At 33.2% G+C, this 26,142-nt stretch overlaps 1 protein-coding gene across 11 annotated transcripts in view; it reads left to right on the forward strand.

The window, feature by feature from the left end:
• Positions 1-26,142, forward strand: part of LOC128213359 (axotactin-like) — a 110,321-nt gene that overhangs the window by 22,454 nt on the left and 61,725 nt on the right. For 6 of the 11 annotated variants that reach the window (XM_052918975.1, XM_052918990.1, XM_052918989.1 and 3 more), the window contains exon 6: positions 21,507-21,614. The gene's annotated coding sequence lies outside the window, so the exon portion shown is untranslated. Of the gene's footprint in view, positions 1-10,748; positions 10,789-16,118; positions 16,305-19,973; positions 20,161-21,506; positions 21,615-25,002; positions 25,100-26,142 lie in introns of those variants that run through there. The other 5 variants (XM_052918976.1, XM_052918979.1, XM_052918980.1 and 2 more) reach the window with 5 other exon arrangements.

The raw sequence follows: 26,142 nt of genomic DNA on the forward strand, positions 1-26,142 counted from the left end.
AAAGATTCTAGGTTACACTTTGTGGCTCTCTCCTAACATGGTTCCAATAAACTAGGCCTTTCAGTAGTTCCAATGTGATCTGATGTCATGAACTCTCTAGATGCAGGAGAGTGAGTTGAATCTGAAGTATAAAGAGATAACCACCTGTTTTTTTTCAAGCCACTTGATGTTCTACTTAGGTAATGTTAACCAAATAGGTATCATTGCCACTTAGTAAACTGTTTTAAAGATATGATAACCACTGAGTAAGTTGCCTACTGAGTAAGGAGCTTTAGAGACATCATGTTCACTGATGAAGTTGCTTGAGGGGTATCTTGTCCACTGAGTAAGTTGCATGTGGGTATCATGTCCACTGTTTCAGTTGCCTTTGGGCATCATATCCACTGAATAAATAGGGGTAACATGTCCACTGAGTAAGTTGCCTTGGGACATCATGTTCACTGAGTAAGTTGCTCAAGGGGCATCATTGCCACTGAGTAAGTTGCTCAAGGGGCATCATTGCCACTGAGTAAGTTGCTAAAGGGGCATCATTGCCACTGAGTAAGTTGCTAAAGGGGCATAATTGCCACTGAGTAAGTTGCTAAAGGGGCATAATTGCCACTGAATAAGTTCCTTGAGGGGCATCATGGACACTGAGTATGTTGCTTGAGGGGCAGCATTGCCACTTAGTAAGTTGCTCGAGGGGCAGCATTGGTACTGAGTAAATTACTAGAGGGGCAGCATTGCCACTCAGTAAGTTGCTCACTGAGTAAGTTACTCGAGGGGCAGCATTGCCCCCAAGTAAGTTGCTCAAGGGGCATCATTGCCACTGAGTAAGTTGCTCAAGGGGCATCATTCCTACTGAGTTAGTTGTTCAAGGGGCATCATTGCCACTGAGTAAGTTGCTAAAGAGGCGTCATTGCCACTGAGTAAGTTGCTCAAGGTGCATCATTGCCACCGAGTAAGTTGCTCAAGGGGCATCATTCCTACAGAGTTAGTTGTTCAAGAGGCATCATTGCCCTGAGTTAGATGTCTAAGGGGCATCATTGCCACTGAGTTAGTTGCTCAAGGGGCATCATTACCACCGAGTTAGTTGCTCAAGGGGTATCATGGCCACTTAATAAGTTTTTTTAGGGAATTATGGCCACTGAGTAAGTTTTGGAGATATTGTGGCCACTGAGTAAGTTTTAGAGATTATTATTGTGGCCACTGAGTAAGAAGCTTTATTGGCATCATGAGAAGGTTGTATAAGGAGTATCATGGGCATTGAAAATGTGTCTTTTGTGGTATCATAACTCGTACGCAGGAGCCTTGTTTATTTTCTTGTTTATTTTGCATCGTTTTGCTGTCTGACTTTAAGCATTGTATGATTTCAATGCCTAGTCAATTTCATTTGATCAATACATGTTTGTATACAATCAAGGTTATAATATTAATAATGATGTATTCAATTATTAATTTTGGACATTGATGATTCTGTAATATCAAACATACTTCATCAATGTTGCAGACATTTTGTCACCACACTGTTGATGCAGATACAATTTATCATTTGCGAAAGTGTACACCTTTTTCAAAGAGATATAACTCCCTCGGCTATTATAATAATTGGCATTCAATTTTCCTAAAACTTTTTATGATTGTTGCAGTTGCATTGATCTCACATTTGTTGCTTGCTAGGACTTTTTTCATTGGCTTTTTACATCTCTGAATCGGATCCCTCCAATTTTGAGTCTGACATGAGACTTAATTATAGCCTTGATTTTGCTGATATTGATCGTCTAAGAGGTCTTTTGTTTATGCCATAAAAGAAAAAGTAGACCCTTAACTGGCGCTCGGTGCATGGGACGTGCATGCCAGCGATAATAGGCTGTAATCAAGGCAATTATTCAAAGCTTTAGTATTGATAAGAGAAAAAATTATAGCTACTAAACACCTGTAATTAATGATTGAATAACATGCTCTCCTTTTTGAGGTCGTCTTGATGAAATTTTCTGTTGCATGCATATGGATCTTTTGGATGAGAGTTTGATATTATTTAACAATTCTATAGATATCTTCACTTTCAGAATGAATTGAATTTAATAGCCAGAGACCTTCTAAATATATGAAAATGAAAATATTTTTTCCAAAACTAACTGCATAAGCTTTGGTCTTTTTTGGAATTGCCTATAAACAATGGATATATTTTTTTTGTATAAAACAACATTTTCATACATGACACAAAGAAATAAACAAACATTATATGAGCCTCAGAGCATATCATATTTAAATAAGGGCTTGGGGATAACACTCATTTGATATACCCTTCACAATTGCAACTTAATAAATCTAATACATCCGTTTTAAAAGCATCTTATTTAGATTTGCAACTAGAAGTAAAGGAAGATATATTGAGCATAAATCTTTATGATAAACATGATGATTTTAATTTTAAAATAATTAATTACCCTTCTTTAGATGGTGATGTTCCTATTTCACCATCATATGGTGTTTTTATTGCACAGTTGATACGATTTGCTAGAATATATATAGATGTAAAAAATTTCAGCTCTCGCAGTAAACTTATGACACAAAAACTTCTAAAACAGGGTTTCAGATATTTTAAATTAAGGAAAACTTCCTCAAAATTTGTTAATGGTCATTATAATCTCATATCAAAGTACAATAGTAGTCTTAAATCGCTCATTGCTGATAGTATTGCTCATCCCGATTTTTATGGTGATGTTTTAAAGAAAATTCGTAAAATTAAAATGTTTCCAGCAGGTAGTTGGGCAGATAAACTTAATCAATTACTTAGATTTTATTTAAACTGTGGATATAAAGGCAATATTTTGAAGAGCACTTGCCTTCTTGTTTTTGAAGATGAATACCTGAAACATCTGTTTGCTACTGAGCATGTTTCTGTAGCTTTTTGCATAAATATTATTCTTTATATACTTCTGAAATGCAATTTATACTTAAATAACAATTTAAAGTTTAACAATTATTGCTGTATGCAAAATACAATCCTGTAAGAAATGTGACTAAAGTGTTGGACATTATTCTTTCCTTATTTAGGTTACTCTAACCACAAGATCGATTACGATAAAGGGCAGGATGGCCATAAATGAATTATTGATCCGAGTAAGGGGAATCAAAATTACTCATCGGCAGTGAAAGTGCGGTCCGTGAGGATCTATGAGGTTGTCAGGACCTTGTTAGTCGTGATATCCCCGCATATTATTAATCTTATTAACCCCAAGTAATTGCGGCCAGTTGACCATGCCACAGTTAGTGAAAGGGCAGATTAGTCATTTTCTATGACCGTCATCTGTTGGTATTAAATTGTTCTATGAATATTAATTCCTCCTATCATTAGGGTATTTGTTGAAAAGGGACTTATGTTAAAACCAGAATAAGCCTTACTCCATTCCACACATGTCATGAGAAATACAAGAGATGATATAGGCTAAGAAAATTACACCCCAAAAAATGAATTAAATAAAAAAAATCTAGTGAGGGGTGTGATCCTAGTTTGGTCGTAAAAAATATTTTAGTGAGGTGTGTTGTCCTAGTTTGGTCATAATCTCGGTTCTTGCAAAGTTGTGCTTGTAAATATATATATATTTTTTTTAATTTAGTTTTATTGCATGTAAACAAGTATAATAAATATAATGTATTATACACCAATGCAAAAATTAGACAGCTTTAAAATATACCTGTACTCGTGCTTGTCATTGCAAATGTGAGCAAGTTTCATAACTCTACCCTTGCCATATAAACCCACAGCTTTGTAAAAGCGTAGCTTGAGCAAAGCTTTTTCTACACTTAAGCAAGATTTGCAAAATTTGCTTTTTTTCAGAAAGTTCTTCACAAAAGCTGTTCTTTTTCTTTGATTTTTTTTTTTTAACAGTCCCCTTGAAAAGAAGATGCAATGCAACATTGTGCTTCTTGTTTATCTGTGATAACATTTAAACAACTAATATACTTACAAGTTCAAATCTAATTATAGGAATAAAAAATAGCTTGAGAGTTTCTGATTTGATATTTATATATTATTACATGGAAGAGATTGAAACTGCATAGAAGTTCTGAAAACTTTGCAAATTTATTATCCAGTCCTTTGAGTCTGCAATATTTTCAGACACCTTTACGTATTCATCTTGTCTGTAAGACCCTTACTTATTTCCACAAAGCTGCTTTGCAAACAGATGAAGCGGAGATTTCATTATTATTGGCTGTTTTTGGAAATGTTAAAGTTGTAGCGAGGCACATTGTTTCAGGCCATATTGTATCAGTTCCCTCACTACTTTCCAACGGACACATGTTGCAAATGTCTTGGATTATGGCCTTGCATTTCAGTTCATAACTTCTTGAAGTGTATAAATCATGATATAACATTAACATTATGATGTGTTTTTTCCCAATATTTACGTAAGCATGACGATTTATGTTGATGCATTGCATATTATTCTTGGAGCATGAAAATATTTGTGATATTCTGCATTATATAACTGGACCTGATAGCATTTGGTAAGTTCTTTAAATTTTTTAGTACCTATGATGTCTTAAACATATAGCAAATATGATTTTATAATGGTATCAAAATAGAAATGTAAGGATTGTGGTTATTATGGTGACAATTGTAAATATTGATTTAAAAATTGATTTAAATAATAAAAAATGGAATGGGCGGAAAGAAAATAAACAGTGTTGCTTACGTAAGTGAATTGTAACAATATTAAGCATGTCATATTTTAATAAGCAATTTCATTGTCTGTATTTCGAAATAAAAAAAGATTAGGTAATTATTATCATTGTGTTTGGTGGTGTTGGTAATGTGCAAAAACTTTCATGTGGCAAGACAATGGAAATTGTTGAAGTTGCAGTAGAACTTTTCAAATTGACATTGCACATATCAGTTAATGTAGCAAGTCCCATAACTCTGGCGTTAAGTTAGATATTTTGAGTAATGCCCCGTAAAAGTGGTCAGCAGAGAAAAACAGACAGGCATTGCGTGGCATCTCTTGCTGTGCTCTTGGTAACAGTTACAGCAATGTTACTTCTATTATTTAAGCTTGTCTGATTTAAGGAGGAAAAAAGAGATTTTTGAAAGATGTTCAACTTTCTTTTATCAGGTTTATAGGATTGAAAGGGATCATGTCTGTTGTACTTTTACTGTTTTATAGCTATAGTAATATAAACCATTATTAAACATGAAACAGTTGAACAACTGGCTATGAGCATCAATGTTGCAGTTGGCATGCAAAAGATCACAATAATTGACTTTGTACACAAGTTACCATGCAGCGATAATAGAGATATTTGTAGCAAGGCCCACAACTCTGGATTGACAGATTGTTCAGTTATGTCCCCTCAGATTGCCTAAAAAAACAGACTAGTTTTGGCAGTCACTTCTAGTGCTCTTGCTATTTCTAAAAAAAGAACAAGCCCTCCAAGAAGTGCCATCTGGAAAGCCTATAAATCTTTAAATGGAATCCTTTTTCTGTATTTGAAATCAATGAAAATAGCCATTCAACATGTTACTGATGCTGATTAAAAGAAATGCATGGGTTCATGTCAGTGCAACTAAAATACTTGATGTCAATTATTCCTACTAAGGGGAAGTGCTTTACTCAATTGATGTTAGATTGCGAGAAAGGGTTGGTTTGTGAATGTAGTTGTACCTTGGGATTTAGTTATTTTCTTGTGATAGCTGTTATATATTCAGCTAAATAATACTATAAATACTTAAATTGAGGTCACATTTGTTATCATGAGAACCACTATGTGGTCAATGTTGAGACTGCCAGAAAGGGTAAGTTTGAATATAGTTGTACCATGGAATCAAGATATTTTCTTGCTGATAGCTGTTATATTTTCAGCTAAATAATACTGTCAATACTATCAATACTTAAATCGGTCACATTTGTATCAGGAGTGTGTGGTCAAACTGGGAACATGCCCTCGCTTTGATGGAACACATCCAGGTGCAAAATGCAATTGAAATCTTCCAAAATTGTTAATTAATTAGTTCATGCCAATGATTATAACTTCTGACACAGCTATAAACATTTCTAATCAAAATTCCTCATTTTATTGCCTTAAGGAATACAAAAGCTATTTCAAAGGCATAAAATTATGAGAAAATTGGCGAGAAAACGATGATTTAATGCATTTTGCAGCCAATTTATAAAGTAATCACTGGGAGGCGAACAACAAAATGCATCATCCTGGCTCTTTTGATTGACAGAAACAATTGATAAATGAATTAGAAATAATTGATAATGGAATTATTATTCAATTAAGTATCATATTAAATTGATTAAATGACTTGTGTTGCAATGAGTTACAAGTGAGTGTTCTGGGAATCAAGCGTAAAGTTTTCTGGAAAGTTGCAGATTATGTGACCTTATGGAATCCGTGATGGGTTATAATATACCCCCTCCCTAGTTTAGTTTATACTAAATCATTTCATGTTGATTTTGATCGCTAGGGTATAAATCATAAAATATATAATTCTGATATTACAAAAAGTTCATCAAAGGCGTCTTATCTAGAAGTCATGAGAATGTGTCCATGATGGGGCTCGAACCCATAACCTTTTGGATGAGAGGTATACATGCACCTTCACCCATACCTTACACAGTCAAGGGGTCTATCATTGTAAATGAAAGGAGTCATTACAATCATTGTTCTTCATGCCAGTTGGATATTCTTTGAATTGTTTAATAATATGCAGTCTGATATGTGCACCTATTCTTTACACATTTGACTAAAATGCACCTTTTCTTCGAACAATTTTAATAATGAGTATCTTGGAACATTTTAATAATTGGAAAAATTCAATATTTACTATTCTTGCAATACTTGAGTGCACCGGTCCTATTTTTGCAGTATTTGAGTAACGTGCACCAGTTCTATTTGTTCAATATTTAAGTTATGTGCACCGGTCCTATTCATCCAATATTTGAGTTATGTGCCCCAGCTCTATTCTGGCAATATTTGAGTAATGAGCACCTGTCTTATTCTTGCAATATTTGAGTAATGTGCACCAGTCCTATTCTTGCTTTATTTGAGTTATGTGCACCTGTCCAATTCTTGGAATATTTGAGTAATGTGAACCAGTCTTTTTCTTGCAATATATGAGTAATGTGCACCTGTCCTATTCTTGCAATATTTGAGTAATGTGAACCAGTCTTTTTCTTGCAATATATGAGTAATGTGCACCTGTCCTATTCTTGCATTATTTGAGTAATGTGAACCAGTCTTTTTCTTGCAATATTTGAGTTATGTGCACCTGTCCTATTCTTGCAATATTTGAGTAATGTGCACATGTCCTATTCTTGCAATATTTGAGTAATGTGAACCAGTCTCTTTCTTGCAATATTTGAGTAATGTGCACCAGTCCTATTCTTGCTTTATTTGAGTTATGTACACCTGTCCTATTTTTTCAATATTTGAGTAATGTGAACCAGTCTTTTTCTTGCAATATTTGAGTAATGTGCACCTTTTCTATTCTTGCATTATTTGAGTAATGTGAACCAGTCTTTTTCTTGCAATATTTGAGTAATGTGCACCAGTCTTTTTCTTGCAATATATGAGTAATGTGAACCAGTCTTTTTCTTGCAATATTTGAGTAATGTGCACCAGTCCTATTCTTGCTTTATTTGAGTTATGTGCACCTGTCCTATTCTTGCAATATTTGAGTAATGTGAACCAGTCTTTTTCTTGCAATATTTGAGTTATGTGCACCTGTCCTATTCTTGCAATATTTGAGTAATGTGCACATGTCCTATTCTTGCAATATTTGAGTAATGTGCAATTCTTGCAATTTTGAGTAATGTGCAACAGTCTTTTTCTTGCAATATTTGAGTAATGTGCACCTGTCCTATTCTTGCAATATTTGAGTGATGTGCACCTGTCACATTCTTGCAATATTTGAGTAATATTTAATATAATGCACCAGTCCTATTCTGGCAATATTTGAGTAATATGCACCAGTCCTATTCTGGCAATATTTGAGTAATATGCACCAGTCCTATTCTTGCAATATTTGAGTAATTTTAATGCACCAGTCCTATTCTTACAATATTTGAGTAATATGCACCAGTCCTATTCTGGCAATATTTGAGTAATGTGCAGCAGTCCTATTCTTGCAATATTTGAGTAATATGCACCAGTCCTTTTCTGGCAATATTTGAATAATATGCACCAGTCCTATTCTGGCAATATTTGAGTAATGTGCACCAGTCCTATATTGGCAATATTTGAGTAATGTGCACCAGTCCTATTATGGCAATATTTGAGTAATATATGCACCAGTCCTATTCTTGCAATATTTGAGTAATATGCACCAGTCCTATTCTTGCAATATTTGAGTAATTATAATGCACCGGCTCTATTCTTGCATTATTTGAGTAATGTGCACCAGTTCTATTCTTACAATATTTGAGTAACAAGCCATTTCAATAATGTTTACCTATTTTCAGAACAATTTCAATAATGTGCACCAGTCCTTCACTTGGAACATTTACATAATGGGCATCTATTCTTAAATGTTTCACTCGGAACCTTTCCATTATTTGCACCTACTGTTGTATTATTTATCATTCAGCACCTATTTGTTGAACATTTGAATAATGTGCAGCTATTCATGGAGGCAAATACGCAGTATTAGGAGAAAGCCTATTTTTCCATTGTCATCATTTTTCCTGTGTGAATCGATAGTTGTCATCACCTAAACCTATGTAAGGAAATTGCTTCCTTATGAAACTTGTTAGTGCTAATATATTGGGCTAGCAGGCTTTTCCAGGCATTGTGTGACCAGGGGCAGTTCCTGATTTGTGCACAATCCTGATTTCTAATTTGTCTCTGATGTATTGAGACAAAATAACAGTGTACCTCCAGGAGTCACTTTTTATACTATAGAAAATCAAAGACTTTGATGGATGATTTTTCAGTAATTGGAAAAAATGTTGTAATGGAAATAAAAGAAGCAAATCTTGTACACATTCCTGCATCAGGGAGAAATATGAGTTCATCTAATTAAACCACCAGTACCATGTTTACGGGTGTTTTCTTTTTTTGTCTATATATTAGCATCTATACATTAATTCCTATATTTGAACAGTAGCAAGTAGGCGGGGCTTATCTGCTCAGTTTGAAAAACTAGCATACAGATTTATTACTATGTTATTCATTCATACTGCATGCTTAATTAGGTTATTGAACTAAATCACAAAACTGTTTTAAATATTGCAAGAATAGAGCTGGTGCACATCACCCACTTGCCTCATGATTAAAATTATACTTTTACGGTGAAGCGCTGGGGTATTATTTCAATATCTGGTTGTGGATGCATTAACTATTTCTCAAAAGTAGACTTCAACTCTGTTGACAAGAAGCACATCATTAATAAAAGCTATTGGTATCTACTGTAACATATTTGAAAAAAAAAATGTTCCTGGAAATTACTCCAATTAATGAATTGCTAATTCGGCTTAGCAAACCGCACGACAGTTCATAGCTATAGTAAGTAAATTGGTTCCTTTTGAAGTAATGCTCAGTATTTATGTAAGCTAAACAGGACCTAAAATATGCTCTGTTTGCATGGACATCCTTTTGAGTCCTGGCTGGCCCCAATTTCTAGAATCATTTTATCTCCCTTTTAAAAGGTTAAAGCCAAGCTTTCTATTTTTGTTTTGGTATAGTTTGTGTTATATTTTTATTCTTAATTTTTTTTTTGACTTTCAATGGAAATTATCTTTATGACAATCACGATAAAAAACTTTTTATATAGTAAAATTAAGATCAAGTAAGACATTAGGCTTATAATGGAATAAGCTTTTAAACTTGTTACACTAAGGAATTTGGACCTGACTTGGAAATTTACCAGACTGCAATTCATCTTGTTGTCAACAGTACATAATGTTGGCGGCCAAATTTCTTAGGAAAGCAGCCAAGTATCATTGTTGATGCTCGTGCCACTGAATAATGTGATAGATTGCATGCATCTTGTCTAAGATATATTAATTATTTTATATTCTACCATTGTATTCCAGAATATGCATCTGCATTATAATGTTCATGTAAATGGCTTCAATGTCAAGGTCAAGGTCTGAAACACTTGGAACTTTGTCAGTTTGGTTATATAAGTTTAATGGAATCATAGAGGTTTGTGTCCGGATCACAACTTTGTCATTCATTATGGGATTTTAATATAATTCCACATAAGGGACCACCAAAATATGACTTAATTCCACATAAGGGACCACCAAAATATGACAATGTGTCGTTCACAAGACCAGGATTGATTCAATGTCAAGGTCACTGCGTGCTTATGAACATTGCCAGTTTTGTTAAAACAACTTACTGATGATACTGGTTAGTGCCTGGTTGAATATTAAAATTCTTTGGCAAAATTAAGTGACCACTATAAGAAGACAACTCTAAAGGTTCCTAAGCTTCAAGGTCAAGGCCATTTGACTTGGTCAGATCTCTGTGGTTGCTTTGGCTGTATTGAGATTTTAGATTGATCTTGTGGCAAATAAGAATTGTTAACAGTTTAATTTCACATAATCTTTAAATGTATATTAAGATTATTTCAATTTTCGCCCTAGTCAAGCAATAGCATACTGTGTCAATGTTTGAGGTAGTCGTCACTTATCTGCAAGATGATGAACACTTTTAGTTAGTTAGTTAGTGTTATGCCAGTTTTCTGCAATGGTTATTATGCAGTGTATGATTTATGCCAGCTGTCTGGATTTGTTGTGTTAGATGATGGCAATTTTAAGCATGAATATGGATCTTCTGTATGAATTATTTGTAAGTTGATCGATTCAGTGTGTAGTTTGTCAGTAATCATCCAGTGTATAATTTATGCCAGTTATCTCTGCAAAATAATGTATTCAGTGTATTAAATGAAATTATTTCAATTATATGAAAAATACTGTTTTACTGTGTAATTTATGCCAGTTATGTGTATATGATATTATCCCTGTTACCTGCAAACTAATGTACTCATTGTGTTGATTTCTGTCAGTAAAGTACAAGCAGATGAACCCAGTGTGTATTTATATGCCAGTAAACTGTCAGATGATGGATTATGCCAGTATATTGTCAGATGATGGATTATGCCAGTAAACTGTAAGATGATGGATTATGCCAGTATACTGTCAGATGATGAATTATGCCAGTATACTGTAAGATGATGGATTATGTCAGTATACTGTCAGATGATGGATTATGCCAGTATACTGTCAGATGATGGATTATGCCAGTATACTGTAAGATGATGGATTATGCCAGTATACTGTCAGATGATGGATTATGCCAGTATACTCACGGCCTCTAAACGGCAGCTCCACCACTTTACGGTGGTGCAAAGAAAAAGAGCTGTCGACACTTCCGTGGTAGAGCTGTGCCCTATGTTTACATGAACAAACGTGAGTATGATTTATGTTTTATTTGATAATTTCATTTAACGGACATATTTCGCAAATCGGAGAATGTGGTACTGTGTAAAAACACTTCTACTGTAGGCTGGTTACTATTTCGTTTCAATATTGTGCAAACTGTGGTGTCAGGAGCTTTTCTCCCGAATCGGACTTGTGCATATTTTGAGATCTGATTGCACAGCAAGTACATTTCGGTGCTTATACACCCCTTAAGAACATTCTCACGCATGCAAACATAACTGTTATGTATAGTACCTATGTCGGAACACAACAAAACTGATAAGCACTTCTTAAAAAGGAAAAATGCACATATTTATAAAAGTGGTGGCGCTGTTGCCCTAGTGGTGGCGCTATCGAGTATGTTTTGCGCTTGAAGTAATATAAAATGTAAACGCTTTTGGAATGAATACAAAAGTTGCTATGTTTATCATTCATTGAACATTATGCTGGTTATGCATACTACTTGCGGAAGCAAAACTCTACGCGAACTACCTTAACCTTACTGAAAATAATTTTGAAAACAAATGGCTAGGTGCTGTTAATTTTACCATATAACTATAAGTATTTATCATGTGGGTCTGGTTATGAGAGAGGTATTCTTGCATACTGAACGTGTGTTTCCGGTCGTTTGACCAGTGCTGGAAAAAACGCATCTTACACCACCATTTAAGATGAGTTATGCGCCACCACGCGCTACTTCTTATTTCTTTTATTGTATGGTTTATGAAAAATACATTATTTCATTTCAATAAAGCGCAATCAATTAAATAAGTATGCAATTAATTTAAATAGATAATGAATAATCTTAAAAACGCGATTTAAATAGTCACTATTTGACATCAATAGTGATTTAAAATTACTGCGCTTTATGACGTCAGTAAACAAAGTTTCACGCGCTTTTTGGTAAAATGTACAAAAGTGTGTTTTCTTCCTCAATTCTTCCACAAATTGATAACTTTAGATATGCAAGAAAAAATATCAATCATGTTTTTCCGGTACGGAAAGGAAAATCCGTCCTTTGGTAACGCTGCGTGGTTGGTAACTCGGCAAACCTCGTTACCGGCTTACGCGCATGCACTCGGGTCGGATTTTTTTATCCGTACCGGACACCCATGATAGCCACTTTAGTTATATGGTAAAATTAACAGCACCTAGCCGTTTGATTTCGAAATAGTTTTCAGTAAGGTTAAGGTAGTTCTCGTAGAGTTTTGCTTCCGCAAGTAGTATGCATAACCAGCATAATGTTCAATGAATGATAAACATAGCAACTGTTGTATTCATTCCAAAAGCGTTAACTTTTTATATTACTTCAAGCGCAAAAAATACTCGATAGCGCCACCACTAGGGCAACAGCGCCACCACTTTTATAAATATTTGCATTTTTCCTTTTTAAGAAGTGCTTATCAGTTTTGTTGTGTTCCGGCATAGGTACTATTCATAACAGTTATGTTTGCATGCGTGAGAATGTTCTTAAGGGGTGTGTAAGCACCAAAATGTACGTGCTATGCAATCAGATCTCAAAATATGCACAAGTCTGATTCGGGAGAAAAGCTCCTGACACCACAGTTTGCACAATATTGAACTGAAATAGTAACCATTCTACAGTAGAAGTGTTCTTACACGGTACCACATTCTCCGATTTTTGAAATATGTCTGTTAAATGAAATTATCAAATAAAATATAAATCATACTCACGTTTGTTCATGTAAACATAGAGCACAGCTCCACCACGGAAGTGTCGACAGCTCTTTTTCTTTGCACCACCGTAAAGTGGTGGAGCTGGCGTTTAGAGGCCGTGTATACTGTCAGATGATGGATTATGCCAGTAAACTGTCAGGTGCCGGATTATGCCAGTATACTGTCAGATGATGCCAGTATACTGCAAGATGATGGATTGTGACAGTAAAGTGCAAGATGATGGATTATGCCAGTAAACCTTAAGATGAAGGATCATGTGTGTAATTGATGCCAGCAAACTGTAGGATTGACTGATCCAGTGTTTATTTTATGCCAGTAAACTGTAAGATGATGGATCAATTGTGTAATTTATGCCAGTAAACTATAAAATGATGGATCAATTGTGTAATGTATGGCAGTAAACGTAAGACGATTGGTCCATTGAGTAATTTATGCCAGTAGACTGTAAGATGATCGGTCCATTGAGTAATTTATGCCAGAAAGCTGTAACATGATGGATCAATTGTGTAATTTATTCCAGTAAACTGTAAGATAATGGATCAATTGTGTAATGTATGCCAGTAAACTGTAAGATGTTTGGTCCACTGAGTAATTTATGCCAGTAGACTGTAAGATGCATGATGAATCAATTGTGTAATGTATGCCAGTAAACTGTAAGATGATTGGTTCATTGAGTAATTTATGCCAGTAGACTGTAAGATGATGGATCAATTGTGTAATTTATGTCAGTAAACTGTAAGATGATCGGTCCATTAAGTAATTTATGCCAGTAAACTGTAACATGATGGATCAATTGTGTAATTTATTCCAGTAAACTGTAAGATGATGGATAAATTGTGTAATGTATGCCAGTAAACTGTAAGATGTTTGGTTCATTGAGTAATTTATGCCAGTAGACTGTAAGATGATGAATCAATTGTGTAATTTATGTCAGTAAACTGTAAGATGATCGGTCCATTGAGTAATTTATGCCAGAAAACTGTAAGATTATGGACCATTGTGTAATTTATGTCAGTAAACTGTAGATGATTGGTCCATTGAGTAATTTATGCCAGTAAACTGTAACATGATGGATCAATTGTGTAATTTATTCCAGTAAACTGTAAGATGATGGATAAATTGTGTAATGTATGCCAGTAAACTGTAAAATGTTTGGTTCATTGAGTAATTTATGCCAGTAGACTGTAAGATGATGAATCAATTGTGTAATTTATGTCAGTAAACTGTAAGATGATCGGTCCATTGAGTAATTTATGCCAGTAAACTGTAAGATTATGGACCATTGTGTAGTTTATGTCAGTAAACTGTAGATGATTGGTCCATTGAGTAATTTATGCCAGTAAACTACATAAGATGATTGGTCCATTGAGTAATTTATGCCAGAAAACTGTAAGATTATGGACCATTGAGTAATTTATGCCAGTAAACTGTAGATGATTGGTCCATTGAGTAATTTATGCCAGTAAACTGTAAGATGATTGGTCCATTGAGTAATTTATGCCAGTAAACTGTAAGATGATGGATCAATTGTGTAATTTATGCCAGTAAACTGTAAGATGGCGGATCAATTGTGTAATTTATGCCAGTTAAAACGGTAAGATAATTGATCCATTGAGTAAGTAATATGCCAATAAACCTAAAGGTGATGGATCCATTGAGTAATTTATGCCAGTAAACTGTAAGTCAGTGTGTCCATTGTGTCTTGTATCATGCAAGGAAACTGTAGGATAGTGAATTGGGTTCTTTATGATGAGTGTTGTATGCCAGTGAGCTGATATACATGGCCTTCGAAAGACTTTATGACTTAAAGGGACTGTACACCAGATTGGCACCAAAAAAGTTTTTTTCTGTAATGAATCTCAGGACAATTATCTAATTAAGAAATATAACACACCACTGAGGGTCATATGACATTATAAGGACGGGCCAGTCAGCCACCGAAAGTGTATATGGACCGAGGCGTTAGCCGAGGTCCATTCACCTTCGGGGGCTGACTGACCGGCGGTTGTGAAAATAGCAAGCTGCATTTACCAATTGTATGACGTCAGCGGTCCATATAACATTTTTGGCGAGGTCCAGACCGGCCAAAACAATAATATGGACCGCTGACGTCATTAAACTGGATTTTCATCAAAATACAGTGATATATGGACTGATCGAGTTTATATTTACAAAGAAGGGACACATTTATGTGAGGTATAATATTAGAATGTGTTACACTTTGATATCATAATTGTAAAAAAGTAACAAAATGTAAAATAAAAAATGTGTCGGAGACCGAGTGTTCGAATCCGTGTCGCCAAAATTGCTGGTAGACATACCCAGTAATCTTTTTTAATGAAAAGATACGAAATAACTGCTCAACTTAAATAAATTGTAAACTATGTGGTACTTCAGTTAGTAAGTTTCAATGCATTGTACACATTGATGCCAAGTTTATGTCAGTTTTCGACAATTTTCTTCTTTTTTTCACTATTTTATCATACAGAGTACAGCCCCTTTAATGAAGCCACACTTTTACTTACTTTTCAATGTGTGAAATGCTCATTTGAATACTGTACTAAGATGAATATCATTAGCTTCAGGTTTAGCATAAAGATAATGCAATCGGAGGTGTTGATGCAACTGAACACTCAGAGGCACTGGATTTTGGCTCCTATGTCTAAAATGTCATTTACTACATAATGGATCCATTGTATGCATAGGATGGATGTTGATGCAAAGATCTTAAATAATATTTATGTTAAATTATGTGACATTGAAATAACAAGGTGTGAGATTACCAACTCTGTTATGCCTAATAATAATAAACTCCACACCTGTTTTTCTAATCATTTTAATGAAAACATATATGGCCATATTAGCTTTGAACTTTGAGACACTGTTATTATAAAAGTATTTTGTTTATAGAAGTTTTAAGAGCTTTCAACGCTTCTCCTTCAGCTAGGATTTATTTTCATGAACAAGTTTGGTGTGATGAGGTGTATGTTCTTTCTTGATAGATAATTGTTATTTTATTTACAATTTATTTACGTTTTACTGCGGTTTTGACAAATTACACGTTACCGGAGTTATAGGTAGATGGAACGCAAGATATTTTCTAACATTAAAGAGGTGTTTCATAATAAAACTGTCATGACAATACATAAACTCAGTTTTATATTGAAGCTGTTGGAATTTTACAAGGTTGTTATATTTATCTTTAGTTTTCTTGTTTATTCTAAGTGTTCAGTCTTTAATAAATTTCCATTAAACTATGTTGAAATTTTGTCTCTACCTGTTACCAACATCCGAAGCAACTAATATAATTAAGTGTTCTTTTCTGAGTAGGGCGGAATTGATTATACAATGTGAAATACAAATTGCTGGTGGCTTTGACCTTAGTTTTGTTATTTCTGAGGTCTTGGATTTGAAACTGGCTATTAAATTGGTAATGGCAGAAGCTTTTTAAAATTGGTGTCTCTTGTTGTTTACACATTTCACAGTGGTAGCCTTTTGTTCACAACATTTTCCCTTTGGTGAAAAAGCTTAGGTTATTGGTCATGGTATTGGAAAGGTGTAGCTTGAAAGTGACATTGCTTTCACAATATCTAGGGCAATAGTGAAACATAAAATAGTTATTTTCTTTGATCTTATAGACCCCTGAAGTGTTTTAACACCAAAATAATCACTACCTAATAACATTGAAATTGTAGCTATTTAAGGTAAATGGGCCTAATTTGTTGTTTTATTATTGGTAAACGGTTACTTAATTTGATAGACAGGTCTCTTTACTGGTATTTAAGGGTGGTTTAAATCATTCGGAAACTGGATACAGTTAACAACTTAAGGATACTCTGATAAGTAAGCTTTGGATCAGGAGTTCGAAATGTGCATTAATAATATTTGACATATTTTGTATGAATGGTATTTTTTTTACTTTTGAAGTCTGATTTTGTCTTGACTTATTTCCTAGATGTTTCAAAGAGAATGTAAAGTTGCTAAAATTTGAAAGTGAATTTTGTAAGGGGGAGGAATATATTTGCATTGGAAATTCATAGGTAATATAAAACAATTTTGTATATACTTAATTTTATTACTTTGATGAAAAAATTATATTCTTCATTCTTTCTATACAAGAAAAATAAGTAAATAATTCAGTTGTGTTTATTGTTCTGTATGTTATAATGAGTGGAGATGCTTCATGCGCAGTAAGTGTAGGTGGTGGGAATTGTTTGAAATGTTGTTAAGATCACATATGAGTCACAGACACCTTCATGTGTTGATGTAATCCGCAAACCTTTTGGCGATATAATATTTACATCTTTGTTTATATTGGCTGACTTACTTAACATATTTGACATTATGCCAATTTTCAATAGTTTTCAAATAATGTTGAGTATTGTAAAATATATAATATCCAGTACAGTTATTACTAAGTTATTAAAGGTGTCTTGTTAACATTTCATATGTCATTTCACCCTCGTAAATGATCTTATACCTGCATAAATAAGTTGTGAAGCTGTCACATTTGATCAACATTAAGTACCAGGATTGGGCTTACATGTTTATTCTTGCATGTATTGATAAATATTAAGGCAAGTGTCAGGTTGGGCACTCATTATCCGGCTTAAACCTCTGGTGCTTTTTTGCTAAATTTTCACTGACCATGCCAAGGTTGAATAACCCCTTGATTCATTAATTAGTATGCTATGCTTCTCTGTGTATCATGGTAGATTTGGCTGCAAAAAATTCCTAATCATGAATAATTAATGTTTCATTGGTTCAGTAAGGAACCAATGTGGAAATATGCACAGACACTCGTACCAGTGTTTATCCGCAGAAAAAGTTTGAATTGAACTAGGTCGGCCAGATCACTTTAAATTTTAAAACAGCTACTCAGACCACTTGCTTGCGGAGAAGAAGACCACTTGCTTGCGGAGACGAGACAATACAGGGTTATTGAAGAGTATTTAATTGTCATGTGTAATTTCATTGGAAGATAAGAGTTGTGTCCCCTGCCTCATGCTTATTCATATAAAATTGATTTTGTCAGTCAATTTTCTGACCGTATATATATGAAGCTAGCGGAAGAAAGTACCATGGGTTCGACGATGGCCAAGGTGGATAACCCCAACATTTACTAATAATGATATACTGATAAATCTGTGAAAAAAAATGTTGTCTTGTGACGTCGCCGTATGGCTTTCGATTTAGGTGTCCACTTGGCATTGATAATGATTGATGTGTTGTTAAATAGGATCATGGTTTAAATTTTGGCTACTGGGCTTGTGCCTGTGGTTTCCATTGTTTTGTTTGTTTGTTGGGAGATATGTTAAAGGCGCACAATATAGGTGGATGCGAATTTTTTTTATTTTTATAAATGCATTAATTTATCTTCTTTTTTTTGGTTTAAAATTCTTCTCAAAAGCAAAAAAACAACAACATAATTTGTGTACAGATTTAAAAACTATAAGCAATATTTTTGCATTGTTCTAGCTGTGGAATTTTGATCACTAGGGTATTATTTAAAAAAAAAAAAACATTTATAAAAGCTTGTATTTCTTTCACAAATCATATGCTTTTTTGTTTTCATCAAAATAGTTCAACATGATATTGCTTTCAAAAAAAATAAATGGTTTTCCATTTGCCTTTATTGCTTATAATATTTCATTATTCATAATGGGAGATTTGTGTGGTGGGATATAATTTCATATGTGGTGAAATTGAGTATCGCTCACCATAAACACAGAAAATCGCTGCAATTATTTTTATCTTTGCTAAATAATGTGTTAGCCTTCATACATATTAAATAGCCAACATAATTGTTTAAATTTCCTATGAAAAGGACCACAAAAACCATCCTTTGTGTCAATATCATAAATTATTTTGACAATTTAAATTAAAAAAAATATGCACAAAAGGGCCATTTTCTGCAGGAATTATTCCTGTATTCATAATAGACATCCATTGTTTAATAACTGTGCTCCTAGTGTAATTTATCATGGAAAAGATGTCAAAATTGCGGCATGATGTCAATAATTGTTAAATCGGGTGAAAAATTCTTAAAGTTTCTTTGTGATTCAAATCAATGACAGGTGATTATTATGTAAGGATATACATTGTCTGTAATTGTAGTGCATTCAAAAACGTTTGCAATTGTTTGCTGGACAATGAGCACATCATATCTTTATTTTGTATATTTTTGATGACAAACAATTTTTACCGTATAGATTTTAATTATTCAACAGATGAAAAGTTGAAATGTTCACGATTTAATTTCAGGAAGCTTTGGTGAAAAAGTAATATTAACTCTGATAATCTTTTATAACAAAGCCTAAAAGATTCATTTTGAGGGAGTATAACCTCTGTGAATTTGCTTAAGAAATAAATAAGCTCAGTTTCCCATTGAATCTATATAAAATAGATTTCTTTGTTTATCTATATAAATTTCATTTGTTTTCTTTATTTAATAGTCTTTTGTTTGTTTGTTTTTTATTTATTTATCTGCTTTAGTGTTGGACTCAATTGTTTTTTAAGTTCAGATTTGAAATTGAATTTTTTTTAGAAGTTTGATATTAAAATGCATTATAAGAACTACTTATACATATTTGGTAGTCATTTACTAATGTTAAACCAATTCAATTATTAGGTATACCAATCCCAATTTATTCAGATTAATTTATTGGTATATAACCTATGTTTCGTAAATTTGGTTATGAAAGATATGATGAAACAAATTTGATATTTACCGTCAACTGAGTGTAAAAATTACCCTCTGTTATACATATTTTATTAGGCATGTATAAAACGATGTCAAAACAGTGAATGAAAGAACGCTATCCGGGACAAAATACCAAAATATTTATTTGTGATTTTAACTTCGGATTAACCTGGATTGGAGTAGATCAATTTGATAGATTATAGGAGCAGAATAAACCTGGTAGCAGAAAAAGGGTTCAATTTGAATTGTGTTTGATTTAAAATGTACATTTGAGGAATATAAAGTTATAAGTTTTATTGATGTTTTTGGAGTTTACAAAATAATAGGATAATTTTGTAGGTAAATATGTATCTTTATGTTTTGACATGTCCAATCTATTATGAAGTTGACATTAATTTTAGCTTGTTTATAAAGCAAAGAGACAGCTATGCTGAAACTGTCTACATTTTTATCAAAGTTGAGACTATCTAGGAGCATTTTAGTCAGATTTCAGAAATAAACTTAAATCTGTGAAAAAAAACAACAACACAAATGCCTACAAATTGATTATTATTTACTTTGTGTTCATACTTTATCAATTTTTTTTCTATTATAACAAATATATAGCAAAATAAACCAAATATGACACCAAAGATAAATCTCAACTGTAACCAAAATTTAATAGATATTTATTGTCAATTGGGCCCGCTCTGGTCCTTAAAGATGAGTATTGTATTGTGCATAGTCATATGTATGCAAAAGTTTTGATGTATGGCTGCAAAATGTGCTGTGAATACAAGGTTTTTGATATAATTGGCAGATAAATCTACAAACAATTTTCTTATTTACTGTGAGATAGTATCTTCGGGGTCTCACTTTGCAGCTTTGTTGATGTTCTTTTCTTAATCTATTATTGTGAGATGTATGAAATTGATATCTTATAATTTGTAGTATAGGATTATAATATATGCAAAAAATAATGAGTTTTAACTTTATTATATAGCCCCCTTTGGATTTAGAATTTATAGTGTAGTTTCAAGCCATTATCTTTGAATAATTCATTGTTGTAAGTCATTATTTGATAAAATATTATCTCAGTGTTAGATATATGGACTGGAAAGTAATGAAAAAAACAACAACTGTGCTTCTTATTCAATAATTTGTCACACTTCTATAAGCTTAAGTTTGTAAAGGGAAGAAATTATTGTAACATGTAAACATCATTTTGATCGATAACAAGATTCCTGTGAACATTTTTTATTGAGTTGAGAATAAGGTTATACCGTGTAACAAAACTGATATGTTTTTATTGAAAGTGTTTGGCAAAGGAACGTATTATTATTTTATTTATAAATATCTATGCAAAAGAAAGCTCATCGCGGCATGATACAGTTTATTAAGTGTTTAATTACATGAAAATTATTCCCTAATAAATTCTTTCCATTTGCTATTTTTGTGGCAATAAATGTTTTATGCTGAATTAAGAGGTTGATTTAGAGTTATTCAAACCAGGTATAAGGTTTTCAGCAGTTGCAAGTTTTTATGCAAGATTGTTATCGCACATTTATCATGAATAAGAATTTAAGATAAATTACTTAATTTTGTCTATTATGACAAATTTTAAACAGTTGATATGATTGTTATCTTGCTAATGTAAGCAATTTAAGTTAAATATTTATTGATATTTTAACATCATATATTTTCAGAGTATAATTATTCGGAAGAGATCGTGCCTTAAAAGTGCTGAGTGAGCTACAGAAATTGGAACATTATTGGATTTAAAGTGCATTTTAATTGGGATTCTACATTTTCAGGTAATATTACATACATTAAACTTTTTAGGTTTAATTTATCCTTCAATCTGTGTGTTTTATATTTTATGAGCTGGTGTGCAAACATTGAAATATTGCAAATGGAATCGGCCAATAAATGATATATTTTTCCAGGTTTTTTTTTACGCTGTTTAATTTCGTTTTTTTGATGGTATTCCAAATTTCATGAATATTTATGATAATTTTTGTATCCTTTTAATACGATATGAATCAATGTTAGTTTGTTATCATAATGGTCTGCCATTTATTTTTGATATGCAGATCAGATTAACAAGTTTCAAAAGATTTTTAAGGTAACAGCTTGATTACAAAAGTGTGTGAAGGATTTGGAAGTGAAATATATTGTGAGTCACATTTAGAAGATTTGACACATATAAATAATATATAATAGTAAGTGCTTGTTTTTGGTCTTGTAAACCTTAGCCTGGCGCTGATTTATATACTGTTTTGATGACCAAAAAAAGTTCTTATTGCCCTGACAAACAAAGTTTGAATGGGGGCACCTTGTGGTTTGCCTACGTATGGCTGGTCTGTTTGTTGATATTCCTTGTCCAGAGGATAACTTATAAACAACTGGAATGAATTTACTTTAACATCAAGCAATGGTTAAGACAATGAGAGGAAGTGCAGTGTACAAGACCATAACTCTATTTCAGCTAATAACAAGAAGAACTTTAAGTCTATTTTAGATAATGACAGAGTCAGGGCTTCTAAAACTTTGGAACCTCAATCGGTCCGGACCCGGCGACGGAACCCCCCCCCCAAAAAAAAAAAGAAAGACCTGTTCAATAGTCCGATTTTATAGAAATGTCATACATTTTTGCGACGTCTTTTCTGTCAATATTTTTTGCGATGTGGCAATTCATAAGAGGGCTATAGAGCCAGCAAAGCCGATTCGGGTAGTCATTGATACAAGTTTAATTCAAATGGGATTCTCATCGAGTTCTGCAGCGTTTCTAACAAGAAAGACTGCGATCGTAATTAACTGTGGCTGTCGGGAGGCGGTCAGACGACAAAAAGTGGCACAGTATTATCATTCATTTGCTTAATGCTTCTTTAGTGGGTCAACATTCAACTGATAATCTTGAATATATCTAGATTTATAATCGGGGCAACGAGCTTAAAGTGTGATATCAACAACGATTTTTTCATAACTGGGAATAAATATGACGTAAGCGACGGACTCAGCTGTCAGACTATGTAGTTTATCAAGCGTATCGCTGTTGATCTATAAATTATTAGGTTAATTAATTCGGTATTTTAATGCTTTCACGGATTAACAATGACATGCATTTACCTTTAAAGCCGTTTTTAACCAGCAATGGTTCTTTATAACAATTTAAATTTAACCATTTTGTAATCGACAAATGGATATCATGTAATGATCGACGACGACATAGCATATTGCCATGTGAAAATATGGACCGATTTTAACACTTAATCAGGAAAGCTGCAAGCAGATAATTAACACATAGTTTGTTTTATTGTGTCTTCTGCTAATACCAAAACACGTGATTGGACCGATTGCAAGCGTCTGCTATTTAACAGATAGGCTATAGAGTGATCAGCGTAGCGGAAAAAGCAGCTGGTCGCATCGGTCTCATGGTAACCAAGACACTTTTATGACTTATTGGATGTAGTTTTGAATGTGTGAAGGACCAATGAATGTTTGTGTATTACAATTTCTACATCTTTTACTGACTTAGTCGTTTGGACCGAAATTACAAAAAAAAAGAGAAAATTTCGGACCAATTTTTTTTACACTTTTTGAAACTGAAATCTGTTTGGCTTGGTCAAAATCGGTCCAGACCGTCAAATTGCCAGTTTTTAGAAGCCCTTGACAGAGTTATTGCCCTTTGTTAATATTTTGTTAGCAGCATAACTTTCAAATTGCGCGATGGATTTAAATTATACAACATACTTTGGTCAAGCATGATGGGTGGAAATGCAGTGTGTATAATAACCTCTGAGTTATAATGGCCTCTTTTCAAAGAAAGAATTTGCCATTTCTGTATCAAGGCAGCTTTCTGGGGTATTCATCACTCCTGTGACATCTCTAGTTTTCTTAGTGTTCAGCGCGAAATGATTATTTAATGTTTTTTAACTCGAAAGTGTGCATGCACATTACTAAATGGAAATTGGCTGTCGTAATTTGCTGAATAGATTTTTGGTTGTCAGGAGCTCTACTAAATGGTTAAACGTGAATCTGTCAGGACTGATCCAGATGGCGGCACCATATCATAACACTTAGTCCATTCAGTGCAAATTTCTATTCAATTATAATGGCTTGCCTATCCTAATTTAATGTTTCCATTTTGTACTTCAAATATTTATAAAAAAAAATATGAAGATGTTTTAACTACGTTTTGTTTTTACATCTGTTTAGTACATTTCAACAAAATTGATTGAATGTTTTGCTCTTTTCTCTCCGTTATTTATTTTTCTGGCTTCTAAATCTCCTGAAATGATCAAATATATGAATCAATTTTGATAAAAGAGAAGTCATTACTCTTTTAATTAGGAATTCAAATATGGACTTTTGACAAACCAGACTTTTTCGTGAATATTTGATCAACTTTATGTAGAAAATGATTGATACTTTAAAGACAATCTAAAAGCCAATTTATCCCATTCTCAAATCAAAGGTAACTGATTCATGATCAATTATCTTCACATCTTCTTCTGACAGCGCAACATGATTTTCTAGAATTTTGACTGTTGTTTTTTTCAGTTTCAAAAAAAATCTTACAAGAATCTTGACAGATTACAGTTGTTAATTCACTGGGTTCAATTTGTTTGAGGGAGAATTTTGGTGTTTATTTTTCATTTTTGAAATTTGTCCTATAACCTGAAGCTGTGTGGGTGTGTATGAAAATGGTCTTCAGAGAAAAATGTCAAGATATTTAAAGGGATTTAAATGTAAGATATAAATTTTCTTTAAAAAGTGCTTTTGAATAATGCGTTTTTCATTTTATTTTATTATCGTGCAATAATTTGATGTGAATTTTGAGTGCAGTTTGCGCTTTGAAATATTTGTTCATTTTAGAATGATATTTAAATATTATTATATTACACACATGATTGACAGTATTTCATAACCACCTAAACCACAATTTAAGTTATTAGGCTACTGATTTGGGTTTTGATATGATTATTAGTTTGCCTGTTTTTCAAAAAAATAAAACTTGTTGTAGCCTTGGAATGATTATTTGAACAGGTGCTAACACTTAACCTTCAACACAACTAAAAAAATCATGCAAGATAATATTTACAAGAAAACCTTTGCACACATCTTGAATGAATCAGAAAATGTGTGATGTGCACAATTATTGTACAGCAAGGTCCATAACTCAGGCTTATGTTATTACAGAGTTATACCCCTTGGCAGTAACTGAGAATAATGGACAAATATTGGTTTCCACTCCTGGTGCTGATTTGTTACAACTGCTGGACTTGAAAAGTCAAAGGTGAATATACTGTTAATGATACAGATTCATATGAATCTATTGACCACTGAAAGTAGTCCTTTGAATGGAAAGTAGTTCTGTATGAATTGGCACGAAAATGAGGCATTAATTTCGCCATCTCTAAACCACCCAAGTACCAAAGTTCAGAGTGTCAACCTTTGCAATTTGTCATTGAAAATAGCGCGACATCTGGCATTTGACATGGAGAACAAGATCAGGGCTGATTACTGAAACACAAATGAAGTTAACAAAAAACCTTATTGTGTCTTTAATTCCCTGTATCCAAATGTTACTTAATTTGTAAGGCTTCAAATACCTTGCATGTGTTTAATTATTTATCAAGGTTCAAAAGATTCAATTAGGGTATAATTAAGATGAATTTCCTCACGCTTAAATTGTTCTTTGGGGTTGAGGGCCTTGACAGAAGAAATAATTTTATTCAAATGATTGGGGGAAAATTATTTTTCAGGACTGCTGTTATTTTTAATAGTAAAAAAAAGCTTTTGTACTTGAGAAATCATGCAAGAACATAGAAAAACGTGCTACAATTATGCTATTCATTGCAGCAAAGGAATTCAGATATCATTATTGTCATAGGGTAAGAAATGTGCACTAATGTTTGTCACCAAGGCTTAAGTTGAGGTTTGATTTGAATATATTATGTTGGTATTTTTTATGACCAATTTGGAGCTGAAATTCGAAACCATTTCCAATGCATTTTCCTATTTGTGAAAAATTTCAATTTTCATGTTTTGAAAAAAAAAAAAAATTGAATTTTTTTTGCACCTGCAAGCTGATTTTGTATAGAAAACTTGATGTTCTCAATAAAGCTGGGTTAACACTAGGACCTTTGGACCAACGTTTGTGCAATATGTTCAGCTCTGCTAGTAAAAGTTTATAAGAGCTGATGTTCCAGGCTGGTGAACATTGTTTTCATTGAAAAATTTTAACATGCAAAAACTTTGTTCAGTGCTGGAAGTAAATGTTCTGGCAAATGCTGCCAAGTCAGCTAACAAACACTGTCTTTAACTAGGAAACTTCAT

This window comes from Mya arenaria, chromosome 13 (genome assembly GCF_026914265.1).
Source record: "Mya arenaria isolate MELC-2E11 chromosome 13, ASM2691426v1".
Lineage (NCBI taxonomy): Eukaryota > Metazoa > Mollusca > Bivalvia > Myida > Myidae > Mya > Mya arenaria.